This window comes from Amia ocellicauda, chromosome 2, assembly GCF_036373705.1.
Source record: "Amia ocellicauda isolate fAmiCal2 chromosome 2, fAmiCal2.hap1, whole genome shotgun sequence".
Taxonomy (NCBI): Eukaryota; Metazoa; Chordata; class Actinopteri; order Amiiformes; family Amiidae; genus Amia; species Amia ocellicauda.
The window spans coordinates 43,111,171-43,135,766 of NC_089851.1; the positions used below are offsets into that span (position 1 = coordinate 43,111,171).

At 41.0% G+C, this 24,596-nt stretch overlaps 1 long non-coding RNA gene across 1 annotated transcript in view; it reads right to left on the minus strand.

The window, feature by feature from the left end:
• Positions 1 to 12,387: 12,387 nt before the first annotated feature.
• The window catches only part of LOC136712764 (uncharacterized), a 50,175-nt gene continuing 37,966 nt past the window's right edge, over positions 12,388 to 24,596 (minus strand). Inside the window, exons 2-3 of the long non-coding RNA XR_010804886.1 lie at positions 13,310 to 13,438; positions 12,388 to 12,565 (exon numbers count right to left, since the gene is read on the minus strand). This is a non-coding gene — a long non-coding RNA (uncharacterized LOC136712764). The remainder of the gene's footprint in view (positions 12,566 to 13,309; positions 13,439 to 24,596) is intronic.

A 24,596-nucleotide genomic window follows, 5' to 3' on the forward strand; every position in this document is an offset into this window, starting at 1 on the left:
ATAAATGTTCCTCACTGAAGATCCTAGACGTTACAATGTGGAGGTTTTGTGTGATGGGGTTTAGCCAAGTAGAGGTGGGATACATGCCAGCTTTCAATACTTTTGCATTAAATCAGTAGTGTATTCAAACCCAGAAATGACATATAATAGCTAGGGTTGCTCAATTTAAACTTTTCCTTTCTTTATTTTTTTAATTGCAAAGATTCCCAGAACATAACACACATTTTTGAAACGTAATTGTTTTGTTACAGCTGACCCATGTTGATTACGTCATTGGTCTGTCCAGTTTGCAGTGAATTTCTCTGCTTCATGTGATGCCATGCGTTTGTTGTGTTTTCTTTTCCTTCTGCATTAAATTATATCAGTCCTGTCATCTCTGTGGGAGAGATGTCCTCTCTGCATACACTCTGTTACATTAGTAGCCTACAAAAGGGAGATGCTTATTAAATCCTACCATCTTATTTTCCAAATGGACTTAATGTGAAGTAGTCTCAGCCCATCATTGCAGTAATTTTAACATTCAGCAGGTGGAAAAAAGGTTTAAAAGACTAACTACAAAGAAACACTTGATTTCAAAAATCCCAGTGTTCATGGGAAGATCTGTGCTTGGCACTTAGCAGGCCACATTATAAAAGACAACTGGAGAGAGAATAATTGACATATTTGGAAGTCATTCAAAATTGTGCATGAAAACGGGGGCTTAAGTCTTAGGTCACAGATGTAGATGTACTGTATCCTCAATAACTGTGACAGGAGAGCTGAGGTGGATGAAATACGTGTCCAAACAGTGATCTAGTGGTAAAAAGATGATTCATGCTTTATTTTTAAAAACAACTCGCACACTTTTACAGAGTGCGCATTTAGCCATCAAACGCAAACCATGAAGTGAACAACAGAGAACAAAAAAATAACAAATCTTTCAAGTTAAACAAGGAAAAAGAGAAATAATATTTACATACTTTATTTCTTTTGGTTGAGACCAAATACTGAAAAACAAAAGGGGGGATGGTTGACACAGTTAATTCTTATAGAATTGCTATTTCTTAGAATTTCACAATTTCAATTAAATAAATAAAAAACAACACTTGTTCTATCAGATTCCCGACTAAGAATCACAACCCTTATACCCAATGGCTAGCTAACTAGCTGTAAAGAGATATGTTTACAAGACCTGCTACCTTTTAGAGGGTTAACATATTCTAGAATAAATGTAAAATTAAATATTTTCAAAAAAGTACCTCCTTGCAAATTTTAAAAAGGAGACCAAAGACACATTTGCTCAAGAAAGGAAGAAAGAAGATAAGTGATGACAAGCCCCAAATAAGAGAATGGTGCAGTCCAGATACACAAATGGTCTGTACACAGGTCAGTACTTGATTGAGGCCAGAGATTGAACCCCTCAGAAATGCATCATACTTTACATACTTGTTAAAGGCAAGGAAACAAAATAAGTGCAGAGAAAAAGGCTGTCTAGTTCTTTGCAGAGAGAAAATCATTGATTTATTATTAAACATTGTGTCTCTTTCTTAAAGGATCCTCATCAGCTGACCAAACTGGACGCATAAGTTATTATTTTTAGTTTTTTTTGGTATGAAGAGGGAAAGGACCAAAAGCCTTATTTTAAAGTCAGAAAAGTTTTTTTAAGAAAGGTCCCAAAATGGAGGAAGAATACAGAGCCAAGATGGTGCCAAGTCCAGGGGGCGCATTTGTTTAGAGCGTTTCAGTTTTTAGAAAAAACTCCCTTTTACTACCTAAAAATAAAATAAAACTTTAATAAACTCATACCTCTAGAAAAATCTGAGTAAGGATTACAGACCTCTACATCTAGAGGGCAAGCTTCGGACGTGGCAACAACGACTGAAAACAATGCTGGAAAACACTGACATTGTATCCTAAAAGCAGTTATTAAGCAAATGAAAGAGTTTTGCACAAATTAAATACATATTCACAACAGCAGTGAATGTCTTAGTTGCCACAGCTTTTGTTTCCCTCCCACAATTTGTATTTATAGCATTATATTAAAGTATCCCATCAATATATGTAACTGATGTCAATGTGAGAATGAGTTGTGGTTACTCAAACTTTACCCGAAAGCAATGTTGATGTTTGCCACCTGTTCATTTTTTATATCAAGATGTATGGAGTCTTATCAGCTTATATTTTTGATTCCAAATATTTTTGATTGCTACCAGGGCTCATTTAACACGTCAGAGCCCCGGTAGCATGCTAGAACTATGGCTGGTTACCATGGCATCATATCCACTGCGCCGAAGTTTTGCCAACTGTCTAAAGACAGATAAGCCATTGACTCGATATGATAATATTATTTTCAATAATAGTGGTCATTTTTCCTCAGTTGGAGGGTATTTGTTACAATAAACATTTTACAATATCTAAAATGCTTAAATCTCTATTATCAAGGAGAGCCAAAGTCATGCAGGTTAAACAGTACCTTTGCATCACCAGGTGTGGAAAAGGGACAGTACAGATCATCACATTGTCACACCAGTTTGTGTTTTTCCACATGGAATGTGCATGGGGCCACTACATGGGAGGCAGCTTTGTTCTTGTGGTTGTTCCAAATGGAAAGTGTATTTATAGAAGCTTAAAATCATACATCCACATTTGTCTACATCCAATGTCTGACCCATAGAACTGGATCGGGCAAATTATTCTGATCTTTTTCTTGCTAGGCCTAAGAAATTGAGGCTGTGTGGCACTCCTTCAGCTACCTCTCCTGGTCCTTGCCAGTTTCAATCAGAGAAGTCTTCACATTCCCCTTGTTCAAATCTCTGCTTCTCATGCACATGCACTGCACATCACTTTTTAACATATTCTGCACTGGCTAACACGAAAATGCACAAAATTTTGGGGCAAACAAGCAGACATGTTTAGGGGAATTATTGAGGGGAGAAAACAGCCATTCAAAACACTGACTGTGAGATGGTAAACAATGCATTGTAGATGTATGATTTGAATAAGATATTCATGGGTTACAGCTTTTTTGAAACTCAGATATATTGTGTATGATTTTCTTGTAGAAATAAAACAAAAATACTATGAAATATATAAAATATTATATATATATATATATATATATATATATATATATATATATTCAACATTGATTACTGGACTTTGCTGGACCATGGCCCTTGCATGTCCCTGGATTTTTCTTCAGCTCTGTACCTGAGTTTGTTCCCTTGGATTCCAACCTGTTACATATATATATATATATATATATATATATATATATGTACACACACAGAGACAGGTGACAAATTAAAGGAAAAAACAACATAATGTGTCTAAGTAAGGTTTTGGGCACCACGAGCTGCCAGAACAGCTTCAATGCTCTTGGCACAGATTCTACAAGTCTCTGGACTCTACTGCAGGGATGTACACCATTCTTCCAAAAGATATTCCCTCATTTGGTGTTTTGATGATGGTGGTGGAGAGCGCTCTCTAACACGTCGCTCCAAAATCTCCCATAGGTGTTCAATTGGGTTGAGATCTGGTGACTGTGAAGGCCATAGCATATGATTCACATAATTTTCATACTCATCACACCATTCAGTGAGCCCTCGTGCCCTGTGGATGGGGGCATTGTCAACCTGGAAAAGACCACTCCCATCAGGATAGAAATGTGTCACCATAAGATAAAGGTGATCACTCAGAATAACTTTGTAATGATTTGCAGTGACTCCTCCCTCTAAAGGGACAAGTGTACCCAAACCATGCCACAAAAATTTCCCCCACAGCATAACAGAGCCTCCGGACCCCCTCACTGTAGGGGTCAAGCAGTCAGGCCTGTATCGTTCTCTTGGTGTTGCCACACACACACTCACCCACTTGTCGAGAACACTAGCCAGTTGAGCATCTTTGTGACTGAAGCTGCTGCCATTCGTGCCCCAATAATGACCCCTCTTTCAAAGTCACTTAGATCCTTTCCTCTTGCCATCTTGATCTAAAATCGAGGTCAGCTGGGCCTGCTCAGCATTTTTATACATGCCACAGAGCATGATAGGATGTCAATTGCTTAATTGTATCATACAGTACACCTGTTTGGTGGCATCTGCATTTGTTATGTTCCTCCACTCATTTATTTAAGGTTTTTCCTTTAATTTGTCACCGGGCTGTATATATACACTACCAGTCAAAAGATTTAGAACACCTCAATTTTTCCAGTTTCTATTGAATTTTATGCAGTTTAATGTCTCAGTGTATTCTTTCTACAATGGAAATCAAATATTGTTCGAAAAGTTCTTCCCAAAACTTCTGTTGCAGAAGTTCCCACAAATGTGTTGCACTTTTAGGTTGCTTTTTCTTTCACCCCTCTGTCCAGTTCATCCCATGTTTTGGGTCATTATCTTGCTGTAGGTTGAACCCCTGACCAACTAGGCATATACCAGAGGGTATTGCATGGCACTGCAAAATGCTGTGGTAGCCGTTTTATTTCAGGGTGCCACTCACTCTGTGCAAGTCGCCGACTCTGGATCCAGCAAAAGAGCCCCAGACCATCACGCTTCCTCCTCCATGTTTGACAGTTGGTGTCACACACTGAGGAATCATCCTTTCACCTACTTTCATACTTCGTGGCCCAGGCAACTCTCTTTTTCTTATTTTGCCATCTTAGCAATGGCTTTCTTACTGCCACTCTATCTGTGAAACCTGCAGTTCAAAGTCTTATCTTCACAGCTGAAACTGAGACTTGCTTACTGTGACCAGTGTTAAGCTGTGATTGAAGCTGTTGTCCTGTGAGCCGCCTATCACACAAGCTGTTGACTCTCAGAAACTTGTCTTCCGATTCTGTTGTGGCTTTGGGTCTGCCAGACCTCTTCCTGTCAGATTTTCTTCCAGTTTCCAAGTGACTTTTGATGGTGTTTCAATAAAAACTGGAAAAACCAGTGTGTTTTAAAACTTTTGACCAGTAGTGTATATATATATATATATATATATATATATATATTGTGTATTTCCAACAATTACCCAACAGTGGCTTGTGTACTGTGTAGAGGTTGATTTTGAAGGGCAACATTACCACCAAAGCAGACTGATATTTTGGATAATTTGGATGGTGAACTTCCCGCATTGAATTAATTGATTTCCATTGAGCCCTACATCTTCCAATGCCATAACTTGTCACAATGCTGGGAGTGTAACGCAGTGAGCGTTTCAAGGACAAAGTGTTGAAAACCTGTCACATCCTGCCCAAACTACTGACCTCAAATCCACAGGATACTTGATACCTGATACTGGATTGGACCTTCAGGAAAAAACTGCAGAAGCATAATGTCTTCTTGCACTAGAAACTGTGGGGGGGGAATGGCACAATTTAATCTGGTATCTAGGGAAGAGAAAGGACTTACAGCTATAAAATTCACTGATAGCAGCAGCCTTTTGGTATTTCTAGGGTTGTCTCACTAATACAGTGTACGTTCTCAATGTTACAGCATGGTGTCGAAACACCATTGCCCAATATCCTCCATATCGTTTGTCTTTCCTTGTGTACATTTGTCTGTCTTTGTTTGTGGTCCAGAGTCAGTCATGTGGTGTGTGAGAAATTTCCACAGATGTATTTCAGTGAAACAAAAAAATAAAATAAAAAACACAACCACTTTGAAAAGGGAACGAGACTTTATACAGCGTATCCTTTTTTTCTGATGTGAGCCGTATGCTAATCCCTGTAGTTAGTTAACAAACCAAAAGCCTCCTTTAATAGTTCTCATTCACTTTTTATTTTCTTCCCTTCCTCATTTCTTTACTGCAGATTCATTACATTAAAATTAAACGCTCCCTGTGAAACACAACAACTGTCACTTTTAGTATTTCTTTGCTTATTTTCTCACTGGAGCCCCATGTGTTGTTAGATGGGTAGGAAATGAGGCATTATCGCAAAAGTACCCTATTCTGAAAACTGACAGGTGTAATCATTTTAGAATACTCATATTATTCCAATATATCAAATCTATTTTGTAATATAACCAGCGTATGCAGTATATATGTATTTGTTTGTTGTTGTTTTTTTTTATTTACCAGATGTGATATACAATTTAGAGGGTTTTGCTTCCAGATATATTGGATTTTAATGTGATGACTCAAAACTAATCTATTTTAACAGTCTACTGGAACCTTCTTTTACTCTCTATGTTGCCATGACTTTGTGTATGCTTGGTGTGGGTTGTCTTCAGGAAATTTAGTCATGGATCAGCAGAAGTACTTCTCTGGCTTGGTCTCTATCATTCGCTTCCATCTGGGAAAAAATCACATTCTGCAGAACTCCTTACTAGATTATGATCCCAAACACAGTTCTCGAAAAAAAGGTTTTGAAATTGATTAATGAAATGATAATAATTATAATAATAATAATAATAATAATAATAATAATAATAATAATAATAATAATGGTTCTTAACAATACACACACGCTCATAAATCATATGTATCAGAAGTGATACAATAGAGAGAAGTGTTGCTGCATTAAGAAGCTGTTGCTCTGAATAATAAAGCCTGTTGCAGGAAACCTGTCTCCCTCCCTTTGTTGTTTTGGTGGTGATCCCTCATAGCATAAAGCAGATATCCCTACAATATTTACATTTTGCATAGAATTAATACTGGCACTGTGGGTAGACCTACAGAAAAAAAATATTTGCATATATATATATATATATATATATATATGAATATATCTTGAAATGAATTTAGAGATATATCTACATGATAATTTGGCTTGCCATAAATTCATGAGGAATTAATGCCCATTATTGTAAAGTGTTACCCAAAAACCAGCAACGGACAGGGACAAAATGTTACTGTTAACTTCTACAAATAGTGAATACATAATGGTTTGCTAGACATAGGCCCAAACCTCTAGCTATCAAATACAATTATACAGTATGACAAAATATTACAGAACTGTATTCCAAGCCAATATGAATCTTTGAACCACAAGCTAATATCTGTGACAAGAGGAATGTAAAGAGTTTGATGCAAATGTCAAAAAGATGTGTAATAAATTTAAATGGAGAACGCAAATGTTTCTCAGACAGAGTCTGTGGTTCAGCTGAGACACCCGCACATAAAAAGTCAATCGAGCCTTCTGACTAGCATGCCAGCACTGCCATTGTGGCATGGGCCTCATTTGGATCTACATGGACTAGTAAGCACAGCACAATAATAAAAAAAACAATAAGGAAAAAGCACCAACCCCACTGTCTAAAAAAATACCCAGCGGAGTCAGACTTGGAAGAAAAATATTCATGTGATGCAAAGCACATGTCCAGGTCAACAAATGTCAGAGGAAAAATGTCACATTGTCTGATAGGCCATTGCATTTATGTATCAGAGACGACTGAAATGTAAGAAGTGGTGAAGGTAGCCGTGGCTTTTGATTTAATATAAGATTTTTATGTTATTTTATTTTTTAACCTGTATTCACTTACATATTTCCAGAGCTTATGCATAAGGGTAGATACCTTTGAGAAAGTAAATCACTTTAATGTAAATGAAGATGATTTAATTTCATCAAGATGACTTTCCAAAATATCCCCAGATTTTCATGTAGTTCTGTCTGCTAGTGAAAAAGATCTGAACTATTGCAGTGTCACCCACTTGCTGATTATTAATTTTGGTCATCAAACAAATGAGACCCACATAACTGTCGAGGATCACATCTCTATTTTCATCCATACAGCAAGTGTGTATTTATGTGCAGGAAATGAGCCTGGGTGAAACGGTTAACTAACTCAAGGTTAGATGAACATACACATATGTTACATGTTAAAATTAGCAGGCTTGACATTGAGATCGTTTGTTAATACGACAGGTCATCAGGCACAAAATGGAGCAGAAAACAACACTGCAGGATTTTTTAACCTTGCCTCGTCACTTGTGCATGGCCTGACATCTAGATTTCTGTAGAAAGGTCTGTACATTTGAACCATTTTAAATTATATAATTACACATTAGGCTGTTATTCTTGATAAATTCCTGTGTCGCTGGGAAGTAGATTTTTCCTGATTGTTATTTATACACATGCTGGACATTTATAGTATATTACACAAGACACACACCAGCTTTATGAGTTTATTTCAATACATTTTAGCACATACTCCAGAGGGAGACATACTGTACCACAAAAACAATGAGGTGGTTCATTAGTGGCATAGTAGCTGTACTGGTACATCTTTCCCAAGACCTTTCCTAACCAGGTACTAATCCTGCCATGCAGCTTCACATTGCCCACACTGGAGTCACCAAACTGTCTTTGAAGTCAAGGTGGCACAAGGGTTTATCCACACACAATTTAATGAGTTTGACCCATCACTCTGGCAACAGCACTGCACTCTAGTTTATCTTGGCAAGGGAGTTTCTTTACTATTTTTTTTTCTAGCAAGGATAATTAGAAGCAGCCATGCATGCAAATTATAGCATTGCAGGGGATTCAAAACTGTATTGGTCAAATTATTGCATAGGCAACCAACTGCTAAAGATACCATTTGCTTCTTAATGCAATTTCTCCAGGCTTTATAAATGAGCTTTTGGTCTGCTCTCACTGCAGTCACCTTTTGGTGCCCCTTTTAGAGTCTCATCACTCTTTTACCTTGCCAACTATGGTCTCCCGGATTTCTGCCATTTTTGCTCTAATTTCAATTATGGACTGGCAATCAGATTTTGGTCTTGGATCACAACCAGACCACTCTTTTCTCCTCATACTTTGTTGGGCCCCAGTTTCATTGATGCATTGCATATCACTGCACTGCACACTGTGGGAGTTCAGTTTACTTCTCTGAGATTGTCGCAGAAGTAGTAGGCTTACTGACTGGTACTATAAAGGAAATTACTTTATACAGAAAAGGCCTAGTCTGTGAAATGACATGAAGCAGATCAATCAGAATCTCACGTACAATTGAAAAGCGTTAAGGAATAATTCTTCAACCATGATGGCTCAAAATCCAACCTATTGTAATGTTATTTGCATTAAAAATAAAACACTTGCACACTGTGACAGATGTGTGTATTTAACATGGAATGTACCACCAAGATTAATATCTCATTATCTTTATTATTATGATGATAACTATAAGTATTATTATTTTATTTTACTTTCCCACAGGATATCTGGTGGGCAGCAGTATATTTGGAGGACAGTATTTAGGACTGATTTTGTAAGCTTTTTAATGTTAGATTGTAACATTATGATTTTATCAGTACCATATTTAAAAGTTTATATATAATACATAATCCATATGGTCTTACTAGCATTGTGTCAGAGCATTGTTTTGGATAATTATTTAATTTAATTATTTTTCCAATACAATCATCACCACACAGGCTTCAGGAAAAACATACTGTAGCCCACAGACAAATGAGGTGATAAGTGTTGCAAAATTAATATTTTTTTGCTCAAAATTGCTGTGTCGCGACACTTGGAATTCCGTGTTCAAAGTGTCTCTCAAAAAGTAAACAAATGTATTTATCTCAGGATGACTCTCAAGGCAATTTCTATTCCAGTATCAACTTAGGTGTTTAGTGAACAGGTGAAAAAAAATAAAAGAAAGGAACACTGGGATCCACTTGTGAGAAACCTGTCCAAGTTAGTACAGCAATACAACAGCTGTGGACCAACTCTTTCTACTTTGCAGGTTTCATTTTCCTTCGCCTTGCTCCATGCTGCCGTAAAAACAGAAATAAATGTTTCTCCATTTAAACTATCACACACACACACATTTGTTTGGACTGACTGAATATGAAATACAATGCTGTGCTTTACCTCAGCCATACAGGCCTGGTCAGCTGTACCTGGGGAAATGCAGTGGAGACGGGGCATTTTTCATTAGTGACAAGCACAGCCGCCGAGTTGCCAGGGCTTTGGCTCGCCTGGCTTCCTTGGGGCTCTATTCAGTTGTATGGGTTGTCTGTACATGAGGCTGCCACCTGATTCATTGTCTGAGGCAGCTCCTATTGAGGATTGTACATCCTATGAGCTGGGGCCTGTACTAGTTAAGAGTTCATTACCATAAATGTTTCACTCTGTTGGTCAGTTGGTCAATTTAACTAAAATAAATAAATACATAAAATAACTTGTTAACTTGTTGTTAACACATTTGAAAAATAGGAGCCCCTACAAACTATAGCATCTGTATTAAACCCAGGGTAAGGTAATTCTCAATCTAATAATTTGTTTCTTCTTTCTCTGTACATGTCTTGTACATTTTTCCTCTTTCAATCTGATATGGCATTGCATAAATGTGCTGGAGAATTTGAAGGCACGTTGTGTTACATAGCATCGCAGACAATTTGTTTATCCAAGTGTAATGAGCGGGGCATGACTGGCCTTAATCATTTAATAATAATAATAATAATAATAATAATAATAATAATAATAATAATAATAATAATAATAATGATATTATCCAATTATTGATTGTTTTTTTTTTTTTACTTTGTTGATGTGTGCACTTAAATACTCTTTTCTTTGTGATTTTGAAATACTTTTTGACCTTGTTTATGGTTATACACTGAGGAGTAGGCAGCACTGTGGAGTAGTGGTTAGGGCTCTAGACTCATAACCAGAAGGTTGTAGATTCAAATTCCAGGTACCTAAGCAAGGTACTTCACTTAGATTGCTCCAGCAAAATGCCCAGCTGTATAAATGGGTACAAATGTAAGTCACCCTGGATAAGAGTGTCTGCTAAATGACAAATAATGTAATGTTATATGCATTATATTATTTTTCTTAATACCTTTTTAACTGGGTAATTAGTTGCATGTGTGTTTACTTAAGTTAAGCCACATGCTCACCTGGACTGACCCACATTGCTCTCCCTGATTGCCTTCACTTGCACCCCTGACTCCACCTGTATAAGCTGGGGGCTCTGTTCATCCAGGAGCTTACACTCAACTGGAACACCTGAAACCAGAGACACACGCAGTTTCACTGGGAAGCCAAGGGCAAGTGCTGGAGGGGAGAGAGGAAGTGGATGTGGCAGCGAAGAGAGAGCCTGGAGATATCGCGATCGGATTACAATTCATAAGAAGCTTTGGGACGAGACCTGTGGAAGCAAAGACCTGACGGTGAAGATTCCCTGTGCAGCTAAGTACCTTTATTCACTCTTTCACAAAAGCAGTGATTGTGTTGAGATTAGCACTGTCACGGCGAAGAGTTGCAGAAAATAGCATAGCAACTCATTGTGTGGTAGAAGCTGGGACGTGCAGAAGGGGGGGTCCCAATCACCCCTCCCCCGATCTTTGCCATGATTCGCAACCCGGTCAGCCGCCCCCACCCCGGACCACACCTCGTCAGCACCCAGCACCAACCCTGCCACCCCCCCCGGACTGCACTTCGCCCCCCCCCCACGGACCGAAATGCCCCTTCGTTTGTTTCAGCCACTGTCCCCCTCAGGCTGTGCACATCACTGGGTAGAAGGTAAAGTTCTTTCCTTCTTGATTGGTGCAAACAAGCTTACTAAGCAAATTGTAACTTATTAACAAGAGACATTTAAATTACGTTCTACATAGACTTCTTAATTAATAACCTCTTGGTCAAGGATGCTACCACAGTAAGTTTTGAAAAAAACAAAACAATATGCAGGTCAACAACAGAATGCAGAAGCTTAGAGATAACATAACTATATTTTAAATTGCACCACTTGTTATGAAAGGATATCTATTTCTGGGTTAGCACCACCAAGTGGTCATTTTCAACAATTGCTTGTAATTGCAGCCTGCTGTATTCTTGCCTAGTTCTTAGTATTTTTGGATTGGATGCCTTTGGTCACATTGCAAGGCCAAAGTGTGATCAGCCATTTTACTCAGAAAAGTAATAGAGAGAGCATCCTTTGAGCCTGTCTTTTGCAATCTCTACATCTGCTTGTGTTAAACCCTGGAGAAGCTTTGCTTGTAAGTAATATTCTATATATTTTCAGTAAAAGTCAGTTTCCGTTAATATTTTTTAATTTCATTGTGTATTTTTGTTACGCTGTGTAGATAAACAGCTGACCTCATTGTTACATGGTTGCATTGCTATTGAATGTAGTTAATCGGTTTGATGCAATGCAATAATTAAGTAATCATACATTTTTAAAGGTATGATTTATTTACATTATTACCCAATTTCTTAGCAGACACCCTTATCCAGGGTAATGTACAATATAACACATTATTATTACCTGGGATTGAACCCATTGTATACTTGCCTGTATTAGCACTTTTTTGTCCTATGTATGGAGTCTAATTGACAATATTGTTTGTATATCTGTCATTCCAGATCACAAAATAATAGGATCCAGTGCTGTGAGAATGCACATGTTACTCAGGACATTCAAGTAAACAGCCCAAACTTTACTTCAGCACATTGGTCTTAGTTCAAGCCATACAGTACTCATCTTAAGTGTTTAGCTATGTCTACTCATGCAGAGCCAGGCATACGGGAGACAGAATACCACTGGCTGTGGTATTGACATTGTACAACTAACTGCTGACAGATATTGCATTTGCACTTTAGATTCCTGATTTGCTGCTGTCGACGCTCACTCCCCTCCAGTGTCCGCTCCCGGATCCGCATCTGTAAAAGAAGAGACATTAGCACAATCTGTGACGTTTACAACCGGTTCAATCATTGACTAACTCTTACCTGCACTTCTGGGCCCTGATATGTTTATGCATATTGTATATGTAGCAGGGGTTTTTGGAGGCATACACAAGGCAGCTGTTCAAATCCAGATTACCGGTGCCTATTAATGATTGTGTTCTTCTGTTTTATAAAAGCCAGGAAAAAAAGCCCCTATTGTGCACTGCAAACCACACCAAGGCAGGCTTTTTCATTGGACAGTTGGTTGAAAAGGCCAGCCCCTCAGAGCAATTTTGGCAATGAAACTCAAACCAAAATACTAGAACTGATCTGCAAAAACTGGAGTTAACAGGTTACGCTGGTGTTTATGAATGTTTCTACTAGTTTGTTAATAGTTAATGCTGATTTATTAATGGGCTTACTTCCAAGTCATACCACAACATTTGCTCTATAAGTTTACATGAAAGTAGGATAATTGAGAAGTTATAATGCATCAAGTAACAAACAGTATATTAACTTAAACTGTTAATAGACTAGTTATCAATGCTTATAAATAGAAGTAACAAATAGTCTATTAACTGATAAATAATGTAGCCAAAGTTTACTAATACAAGTTACAAATGTTTTATTGTTTATTAATGTACTTACTAATAGTTTGTTAATTGTTATTATTAGGCACCTGTTAAAATAAAGCGTTACCCACGTTTTTTTAAAAGCTTAATTTCAAATTGTGCTCACCATGGGATTCTGTGAGTGAGCTGTATCCAATAACATGAAATCGCCTTGTTCCAGGAAGACCGCTGACCTTGCCAGAAAGGGTCAAGGTTAAGCAAGGATGCGGTTCTGTGTCAGTTAATTAAGATATCGCTTGAAGGGGAGAAAAGAAAGAAATAAGTTTACACACGTTTACTGATAAGTTCTGACTCGCTGACCTTGGCTTTCTGACAGATTTAACAAGTTATCAGACTGACCTGAATCGTAAATTGCAAAAAGAAAAGACAGGCTTGTCTTTGAGGCTGTAGAACAGAAATACATGGAAAATATGGTAATCTTGCACACGTTCAACACACCTGTCTTGCATTTGGGATGGATGGGTGGGTCCTTTGAGTTAGCCTGGGGAGGGGGTTGTTTTATTCATTTTAACTAGACAATTTAAAAGTCTTGCTAAACGAAGAGGTAAATCTGCTCACTTATATTACAGTCCGTAACATGACTGTAACACCATAATGCATGCAAAATAAAGGCCTGTACAGGAATTAGGTGTTTAGCTCAAGACATAGTGAATCTTTAACCTCAATATTTTCCCCTCTTATTGTATTAACCTTTTAAGAGCTTTGGGATTAGACTGGGAAAATAGTTTGGCCAAATTCTAATTTCCCCAAACTGCTTTATTAACAGCGATGAGGTGAATGGTTGTCTTCCCCTTAGAAACAGAAGAGGCATAATTTTTCAAAATAGCATAACAACACAATAAGGATGTAGGTCAGTTTATATGCACCAAACCCTTCATATATAACCCACCAGAGAAAAAACTGGCCGTTACATTGGCAGGCTACTGGAAATGAAATCAGAGAATTTGATTTCCTGTGGGGTGGTTCACTGTTTGGAGACCAGTGTGCATCACAGCAGACAGGGCTGTCTTTTCAATATGCTCACAAAGAGTTCTATGATATGTCACGTTTAATTGTAAATGCTTCTAAATAATAGAAGTTGATTTAAAAAAAAAAAACTTTCATCTGAAAGTCAGTTTGATAGATATCTTATATTTTTTCCCCCACACCAAGTTAATATTGCATAATACAGGCTGTCAACTAATACCAATAACACATCTGTGTATTTTTATATTCAATATTTGAATTCAGAAGCAGCCATTTAAACCTTCTCAAAACACGCACACATGGATTAATCAAACCGGTCATCTGGAAAATGTAGGATGAAAGAAAATAACTAGATTCTCAACTCATCAATATGTAGGTCAAAGACACCATCGCCAGCCTTTAATTTAAACGATAAGATTTTACATTTGTGTTGCTGAAATCACCAACTCGAGCAGGACACGGACTCGGTGCATTGCGATTTTAATTCCAATCGGGAGTGTGTGGCAAATGACCAGTAACGGTTCATAGAGTCTTATCACTAAGTGTGATGGAGCAGGGATTGTGGACTAACAGAATCTGGAGGTCATGGGGTCTTACATTTCGCACAAACCTCAATATCGCTGTCTCTCTCTCTTTTTTGTTTCTGTACAAAGGGAAGTTGAAAAGCCATGTTTTATTGAAGAGCCCCTTTGTGAATGTAAAGGTTTTTGTTCCTAATAAGTATCATTTGAACTCTTATTACTAGGTTAACACTTTACTACATTCTTCTTCTCCTTGTATTTTTTCCTTTCTTTCTTTCTTTCTTTCTTTTTTTTGGCTCATTCCTTAGTGTTTGAAGTGAGCTCTTTGACTGACATCCTTCTACATTGTGAGAAGCAGATCTCCAGCCTGAATTCATTAGTGCTCTTTGGAGAAAAAAAAAATATATAGTTGCAATATATCTGCTGCTCCTTCATGCAGTGGCAGGGAGCAAGGGTGAGACGTTATTATTGTGGATAATAAATAAGTGATAATTGTTTGCCTTCAGTGGCTGAGCCTCTCCTAGCCCAACTAGCATTGACACCATAATAAATCAATGACATATGCAAGCAGCTGAGCCCCAGTGTTACAGATTTAGGCAGAATGAGATTATAAGGCTGACTGAGGGAGGAGAGATCACACAGCCCTTCACAGAAACATGATGCCTTTAGGTAATATATCTGACCAGGGAAAAACTCCAGCTTTGATTTAAAAGAAACAACAACAAAAAACATTTCAGATTTCAGTGCTTTCTTAAGGCAGGTAGGGTGAACAGTTACACAAGGAAAAGAAAGAGAAACCAATAAACTTTCCAATCAAAGTTGATCACATATGTATATGCTTTTATTCAAACCAGCGAAAACGTGGACTGTGGTGTACTGCGGTAAAAATAGTAAAATGTAAAGTGTGTGTGCTTAGATCGCTATTCAATACACACACTCTCTTCTGCGCACTTGGACCAGTCCTGTGAGACCTGGGTTGTGAATGCTCTTTCAAATCTTGTGGAGTGGCATTACTTGAACGGGCCCAGGACACAATAAACCCTCTCAATCTAAGCTCTGTGGCGACTGAACAGCTGCTTGATCCAAGTCATGGCACAACTGTAATATGTTACGCTTAAATCAAAAGTGCATCTCATTGAAGTTATATAAACAAAAATGGTAGGGAAATAACAAAGTCTAAGGTAATTCATACTGAAACATATATCTCTGTGACTGTCTGCCCTGGATAACTGTTTAGCTGTATTGGGCCCACATTTTGATTAGTTTTGGGCCAATGAGTGTGAAGCATGTGGCTCCAGGGGCCCTGAATTGTGATACCAGGTGGTATTGCTGTTGGTTTGTGATTTGACTTACAACATACATTTGAATACGATTAAGTAACAATGTCTGCTGTCCACTACTACAGGCATCCAATCCCTGCTCGTTGGAATAATTTACTAAACCAGGACAATACTGGAAAGGTAGATTAAACAAACTTTCAGTTATGTTAGGTGTCCCTATTCTGCCTGACCTTGTACCTTGTAGAGCACTCCCACTGTCTTTAAAGCCAACAAAAGTTCAGCTGCAATTAACAGATAACTGCAAATACGAAGGGAATGCATTTATTTGTGTAATTCAAGGTTTTGGGCACAATGAAGTACATTTAACATTTAAAGGAAATTCAGCACGCTTTCTTGCCAATGTTAAAGTAACCTTGAAAGCATGTCATTCAAATTGTTCACGGTCCTGTAGGGGCACTGATGTACCAAGAGAAATTATGTTTACCTGCCGAGGAAAAGTGGACACCACACAAGAAGGCCTTCAACAATAACTTTTTTTTTAATGGCTTTTGATTATTCTTGTAGCAGGAGTGCTTGATGGAAATCTTTACTCAATTGGGACGTTTCACATGTAATAAGACCAGCAAATGTAATAAGACCAGCTGTATGAAAATGTTTACACACACACACACACACATATAAATTCAGGTTTTCCCATTTTCACCTCAACAGTGAATAGTAACATCATTAAGTGCACTCTACATCGTCAGCACACAATTTATTGATAGTCCCCACTTGCTAGAATCTGTAGAGAAGAGCTCTACTGAGCAAATCCCCCTGCTGAGCACAGTGTACCTGATGTGGCCCACTTGCAATACGAACATGCTGTCAGGTTACAGGATGAATATCTCTTCTGGTATTCACTATTAATTTATACACATATGTGTTGTGACAATTAAGGACTAAACACAGGTGGCTCTCATCCAGCAACTGGCCAGCAGTACAGGCTGCTCGGTGTTATCACTGCACATTACATTTCTCCATAAATAGACTTGTTTCAAAATGTAAATAAATTAATATCACGTTCTATATACAGTATGTGGTATGAAATTGATTGTTGGCAAACTTTGTATATTTGTTCCTTGCTATGATGTATGAATACTGCTGTATGATAATGCTAAATGAGAGTTTGATTATATATTGTGCTGTATAGGTTTTAACAAAATTGCAGTAATAGTCAGCAGCATGTGTCCTTCGTGATAACTAAAAACACTGTTATGGAGAGGGCTAAAGGCTGTTCTTTATTGTAACAACATTAACACCCTTAACGTCTGAATAGAATTACTACGCCACCCCTACTATGCGATTTATACACACTCTATACATCATATATTCATTATTATCATTATTTATTGTATTAAATTTGCACCTGATAGAGCTCTCTTCTGCCTGTCCTGATTGGCTCTTTGGAATTCAATATTAAACACGTTGCAAACCCAGGTCTCTGGATCAATGCCTTGATCAGTCACCTGTTTGATCATGAATGCTAATTATTTTGTATTAGGTGTAGGGCTTGCGACAGGTTGACTGGTGCACAAAATGTATTTTTCCTTACATCATTTCATGGACATAATAAATGCATATTCGGGTGTTCATTCCGTCCATGGAAGGCAAAGTACATTTTACTTTTTTGTCCACAAAATTGCCAAGCATGAAATAAGTGGGCATTTTTTTAGACAAAATGTGAATTATGTGCACGAAATTGTGAATGCCACAAATGGTGCCCCATAGTTTTGTGAGACCTCTGCACATGTCCAGGCCAGATGATGGGGAGTGCAGTCTGTTAGAACAACAAATGTGTTTTGTGAGGACTAGGTTCATTTTAAATACTTTCATATGTCACCACATCGTTTCTCTGACCTGCTGTAGCACCAAAAGCCATACATTGTACACCAGTTGACCCACCACTGAGCAACTGGCAGCGGCTTTCAGAATCTCCATGCTCAACCAGTCAGCGTTTCCTTGATGCACAGGACCGCAGAGATGCGCCAGACATTGTTGAGATTTTGGAGGAGTGTGCGTTTGCTCCTCTGTGAGCTACGCTTACCCAGAAACCCCTTCTCTGCGTCGCTATGTAGACTATGCAGGGTCTCATTCCCACAAGTTTATATTCTGGGGGCATGACCCTGTCTCACCACCCCTGCCAAGCCTTTCTCTCCCTCCAGATATCAGGATGACTGGAAGACACTGTGGGACAGGAGCCACAATTAATCTACAGGTAAGTAGAAATTATATTTCAGTTTAGTAGACAGACATCAAGTAACTTTAGGCTGTGAGTCACAGTTAAACAGGTTGCAGAAGCACCTTTACACTTACATAGTTCCATCACTATATTATTACTTAACATTGCCATAATACTAAGTTTTTATGTTCTCCTAGTTCATCGGGAGCCACCTGCAACAGATATTTCAACACATCCTGTCTGTCAGCTGCTAGCACTACACAAAACTAGCTGCACACACAAAATAAAAGAGCAACAACAACATAGAGACACTATATTATATACATTAAAACCATAGGTTGCAAATGCAACCCCGGTTATCTGAAAAAGGAAGCACTGCCCAAGGGGGAGGGGTTTCTGCGCACTTCCGTAGGAACCTGATCAAAATGTCACTTTATCAAAGCTGCCATTGGCCCCTGCGCTCGTCACTCAGAACAGGCCTTGCATTCTTTATGCAGTTTGATTCTGAACAATATTTATGACATGCATTTTAAAATATGTTTAAGTATGGGGAGAAGGGGAAGATTTCAGCAGAAGCATGAACATAGAAGATAATAGGAGAACTTAGAGAGACTTGGGGAGAAAAGTGGTTCTCCTAGTCTCAGCCCCTGGGGAACCCCCTACACAGACAGAAATGATGATGAAGCCACGAGGGGGAGGGAGAGAACCAATGCCTAAGATTCCAAGGTCAAGAGTGTTGAAAGCAGCAGACAATTCACAGAGAATTAGGAAGCGGGATATTAAAGGTGCAAAGGCAGCAAATAGATATTTAGGAATGTAGAGCACAGAATAAGGAAAAAAAAATCGTAATTAAAATCAGACTGGAAGAGGTCAAGCAGGGAGCATTCAGTCTTGACTGTAGACAGCTGGCGATGAGATGTGTTGAGACTTTTCAAGAGGAAAGTGAATAAAGAGGCAAGGTCACAGTTCCCGAGAGAGGAAAGGTTAGGAAATGTTATTTTGATGCATCTTGTTTTCGATCAAGAACCAGATTCATTGGCAAGGGAGAACCCCCCTCCTTTTTTTCTATCACATCTCCCTTCCCCCAACCACCTTCAATTGAACTATTATTGGCTGCTATAAGTGCATTTTCTATGGAAATGTTCACTTATTAGCATATCAACTTCTGGAGCTGTGTTGTAGCAGTCAAATTCTGTTAAGTAAAGTACATGTAGTTATCTAGTTATCTTAAGTGCACCTTTGGGCAATTAAAGTTGGCAATTCAATATTCAATATAGGGCCCCGTGCTCTAAAGGAAAATCATGGGGGAACCTCTTTGGGCTTATTATGGTTTGTGTTTGTGTGTGTAAGGTTTTATTTTGATATATTTATTGTATAAAGGCATTATGTGAATATAAATTAAATTAAAATAGGTGATGTTTTATTTTTAAGTGGGTTTGTTTTCACTAATTCAACACATTTTTAGCTATTTAAGCCTATAAAATGATAGGTTGCGTACACAACCCCGGTTATCTGAAAAAGGAAGCACTGCCCAAGGGGGTGGGTTTTTCTGCGCACTTCTTTAGGAACCTGATCGAAATGTCACTCTATCAAAGCTGCCATTGGCCCCTGTGCTCGTCACTCAGAACAGGTCCCTTCCACTTCCTGTTCTATAAAATGTGACGTCAGCCCAGTTTCGTCCTCTTTTGCTGGGAGCTAGGACTCTTGCGCGACCTTGCAACCCTTGAGCAGTGCTTCCTTTTCCAGATAACTGGGGTTGCATACGCAACCTATCATTATCTTTCAAGTCAGAAGCACTGCCCAAGGGGGAGGGGTTACTGTATAACAAAACCGTCACAAGGGAGGAGGGAGCAAGCTGATAAGGGAGCCTGCCCCAAGGTGTACCACTAGGGGCCTCGGCAACACAACTCCAGACAGCACCACAGAGGCCCCTTGGGGCCAAACTGGGCTGTCCAGGAACGAGGACCGTAGTCACGCTCTACCGAGGACTGTCTGAAATCAGCATATACAAAGCGGGGCTACAGAGGTCAACTTTTATGCCGTCCGCTTACAATAGCAAGGCCGGCTGCTCTACTAGAGCATCTAGGAGCGAGGTTGTGTATCTACTTGCACAAAATGTGGCACGGGCAATCAAGCGACTTGTGTGCCTTCCGCACATTAATGTGGCAGTGAACCCCTGATCCTGCAGGAGCGGGGCCACAGACCTACTGAATAACACACAGCTGGCTAGTCACTGAGTAGCCACACCTGGACATAACAGTATACACAGCGTGGCAGCAGGAACATTCATGCTGCCTCCGCACAGCACAGGAAAATCACGTTCACTGAACGGTACAGAGCATCCAGCTCCACTGGACAACTAAACACATCGCGGGGTGCAGGAAGCAAATCATGCACCACCATGTGGCACGGGAGCAGTTGTCACCTATTAGCGCAGCTAATGCAGGACAATAGCAGGCTCTACCATTACCATCAAACCATAACATTGCGGTGTGCAGGAAACCGTTCACGCACTCTTCGCATAACATGGGAGCATTAGCCGCTTGCTCCACTAGCCCAGCTAGGAGCGAGGCCACACCAGCTCTACAATGTTGTACAAATGAACAACAATATATATCACGTGGCAGCAGGAACATTCATGGCGCCTGCGCACAACACAGGAGCATCCAACTCAACTGAATAGTACAGAGTGGAAGAGCTCCACTGTGCTGACAATTAGATTTCGTACAAACGAACTATATACACCACGGGGCGCAGGAGCCTGCACATGCTCCACACGTGGGACGTCATACCTGTGGCCACTTGCTCCACTAGCACAGCTAGAAACAAGGCCACACCAGCCTGACTGTGTCGTGACAAACTAACTATATACATCACAGGGCGCAGGAGCCGGCTCATGTGCCACACGTGGAAACACAGGCCGAAAAGCGCAGCTAGCGCAGGGCAACAACAGCTCTTACCGTGTGAATAAATTAACAATGTACTACAGCTGGAGGACAACAGCAGCGGTCCCCTTGCTCCATGGCATACACAGCCAGAATGGGCCACAGACCTGCTGACCAAGGAACTATATACACAGCGAGGCAGTGAAACTCGACCGCCATCAGCTGGAAACAGCGGTAGTGAGCTCTGTGCTGCACAGGTCAGACGGAGCAACAGTCCTGCTGTTTAACACATTTATATATACAGAGCGGGATACAGGCCAGACGCATGCACCACCATGACACAATGCATAATGAACGAACTATATACAGGGCGGTCTCATAAGGCAACGTGCCTGTAGGCCGCATGACAGACCATGGGAACACATCGAACACATGGGAACACATGGGCTGTCAGTAAATCCAGGAGCAGCTCGTTCACGGGTGCTCAACTGGAAGGCATAGTCCTGTGGAAGGGAAGACACCGTTCACTAGCTCCCTCAGGATGCACTTAACAGGGGCAAAATGCAGGAAAAATGCAGGAGCCAGAGCCCATAGGCTATTAGGGCTCGACTGCAGCCAACACCGGGTTCCCAATGGAAGGGACCGGTCCCGTCACGTCCAACCTGTAGAACCGGGCAAATGTAAGCGGTGAGGCCCAAGCTGCAGCCGCATAAATGTCTGCCAAAGGGGCACCTTGAAAAAGAACCCACGATGTGGCAACGCCTTGAGTCGAGTGGGCCACCAAGTGATCAGACACCGGGGTCCCGGTAGACTCGTAGGCCATGGTAATGGTGTCCACAATCCAATGCGAGAGGCGCTGCTTTGAAAGCGCCTGGCCCTGTGTCCACGCTCCATATGACACAAACAGTTGGTCTGAGCGCCAAATGTCCTTAGTGCGTTCCAAATAGTATCTGAGGGCTCGCACAGGACAGAGCAGGTGAAGCCAACTCTCTTGCTGTGAAGCGAAGGCAGGAGGAAGAAAAGCTATCAACTCAATAGGTCTGTTGACATGGAATAGAGACAGCACTTTCGGGAGGAACGCAGGGTTAGGATGTAGCGTGACCCTGGAGCCATCTCCCGCAAAACAGAAACTCGGTACAGACCTGGCATGTGACCAGCACTACATCAAGACGCCATGTGGGCAGTGAAGGGGTCCGAGGAGGCTGTAGCCGTCGAGCTCCCTTTAAAAACTGCACAGCCAGGAAATGAGACCCAGGGGGCTCGCCATCAATCCGGACATGACATGCGGAGATGGCTGCCAGATACACTTTGAACATGGATGGGGACTTGCCCTGGTCCAACAGCACTTGTAGAAATTGCAATATGACCCCAATAGGGAAATGAATTGGGTAGCGGTAGGAATACTGCAGGAATAGAGGGAGCTCCCGCCGACTGAATAGTGGCTACTAAAATCAGTCGATCCAGGCCCAGAGCTGGAGGAGGCCCGGGTTGGGGTGCCAAAGTGTGCCCTGCACCTGGGACAACAAGTCCACTCTCACTGGGAGCTGCCATGGCTCTCCGCGGAGGAGGGCGATCAGGTCTGGCAACCAGAATCTGCGAGGCCACCGAGGGGCTATCAGCAGAACTCTTGCTCGTTCTCTCCTGACCTTCTCAAGGACCACCGGGAGAAGGGGGAATGGTGGGAATGCGTAAAGGAGACAGTGCGGCCACATGTGGGCTAGCGCGTCGATTGCTATGGTTCCTGAGCAGTCTCGGACGGAGAACCATAGTGGGCAGTGTGTGGACTCTGCCGAGGCAATGAGATCCACGTCCGCCCTGCCGAACCGGCTCCACAGTTGCTGTTCCACAGATGGGTGGAGGCACCATTCCAAGACTGGGGGGCCTCCCTGAGAGAGGAGCTCCGCCGCCGTGTTGGACAGGCCTGGGAGGTGAACTGCTCTGATGGAGCAGAACCATGGCTCCGTCCACCTGCCTCGGACTCCACGTCCGTCGCAGACTGCTCCCCAACCTTGCTTGGAGGCATTTGTCGTCATGACTGCTCGGTGGTAGACTGGCCCCAGGGACACACCGAGGGTCAAATTGTGAGGGATCCGCCACCAACGGAGCGCCTTCCAGCACGCCAGAGTGACTGTGCCTTGGTGTGCATAATCACGGCGAGGATGCATCTGCAAAGACTCGAACCACTGCTGCAGCGTCCTCAATCGGAGGAGGCCGAGGGGGAGGGTCTGTTATACTACAGCTAGGAGGCCCAGCAGCCTTTGGCAAGGGGACACCCTGATGCAAGCTCTCAGTTGGAAGAGGGAGAGACACACGTGTATAGAGATGTGGAGGCCCTGGCAACGCAAGGGGCCGACAATGTCCATGCACTTGGAAAAAGGCTCAGCCCTCTTAGGTGAAGCGGAGGAACTTCCTGTGCACCTGCGCAATAGGGATGTGAAAGTAAGCAACTTTCAGATCCACTAAAATGAACCAGTCGCTGGGCCTGATGGCCTGGGACATGGTTCGTAGTTTGAGCGTGCTGAAGCGCAACACCCTGAGGTGGCGGTTCAGGCGTATCCAATCCAAGATGGGGCAGAAAAACGCCACTATCCATAGGAACTAGGAAGTGTGGGGATGAGAATCCACCCTGCTGCCCCAGTGGGGCAACGGGTCCCTCTCTCACTGCCACACCACGCCTCTGAAGGGGGGTGAAGGGGCCTGAAACTACGCTGTTATAGTTTGGAGTTGCTGGGAGGTGTATGGGTGGGCCAGAGACCGCTGGAATATCACAGGGTCGAAATGCAGAAGGGGGAGGGGGCGGAGGTCCGCCAGCCGTCCTCCTGATGAATGTCATGCCGGACCGCCGGCGGTCAGGACGTAAGGCCTGGCATCCGGCTGCCGTGTGGGGTGCCTGCCTGCCGGTTCGAAGATCAACAGGGGGGCGGGATTGCTGCAGTGCTTCCAACTTGAAAGATAAACATTTTTTCCAAATTGTTCTATGCCCAGATGTATTTGATTATTAATCTTGTAATTGTCTTTGTCTGTCCCTCCTTGATTATGCTAAATACTGACAGTTAAAATGAATATCTGTCTATTTCCAGGTGTTTGAATAAGGAATGTCAAATCACTGCTTGTGTATCTGCAAACAAAGGAGATCAAAAATTGTTTGATTATTCTTGTTGATTCTTAATTGCATTGATTCTGCTACATTACTTTCTGCAGATTTGTAAGTCAAAAGCAGTACAGTGGATTCAGTCATTCAATCAAAAGATGGATCATAGAATGAAAATATTTTAAATCCGTAACTTTTTCAGAGATTTCAACCAGTGTGCAGCATGCAAACCTGCATCAGCTGTACCAGATTGCTGGGGCCGCTCAATTACTGCAAAGTGTTTTTGGCTTAAGACAAACAATACATTTGTTTCCTGTTTCAGAATGCTGCTGAGTGAATTAAGCCGCAACACGGAAATATTGGCAGTATTTTCAAGTAACTTGTATTTCATAATTTATATTGAAAGGTTTAAGCTAGAAAACAGAAAGC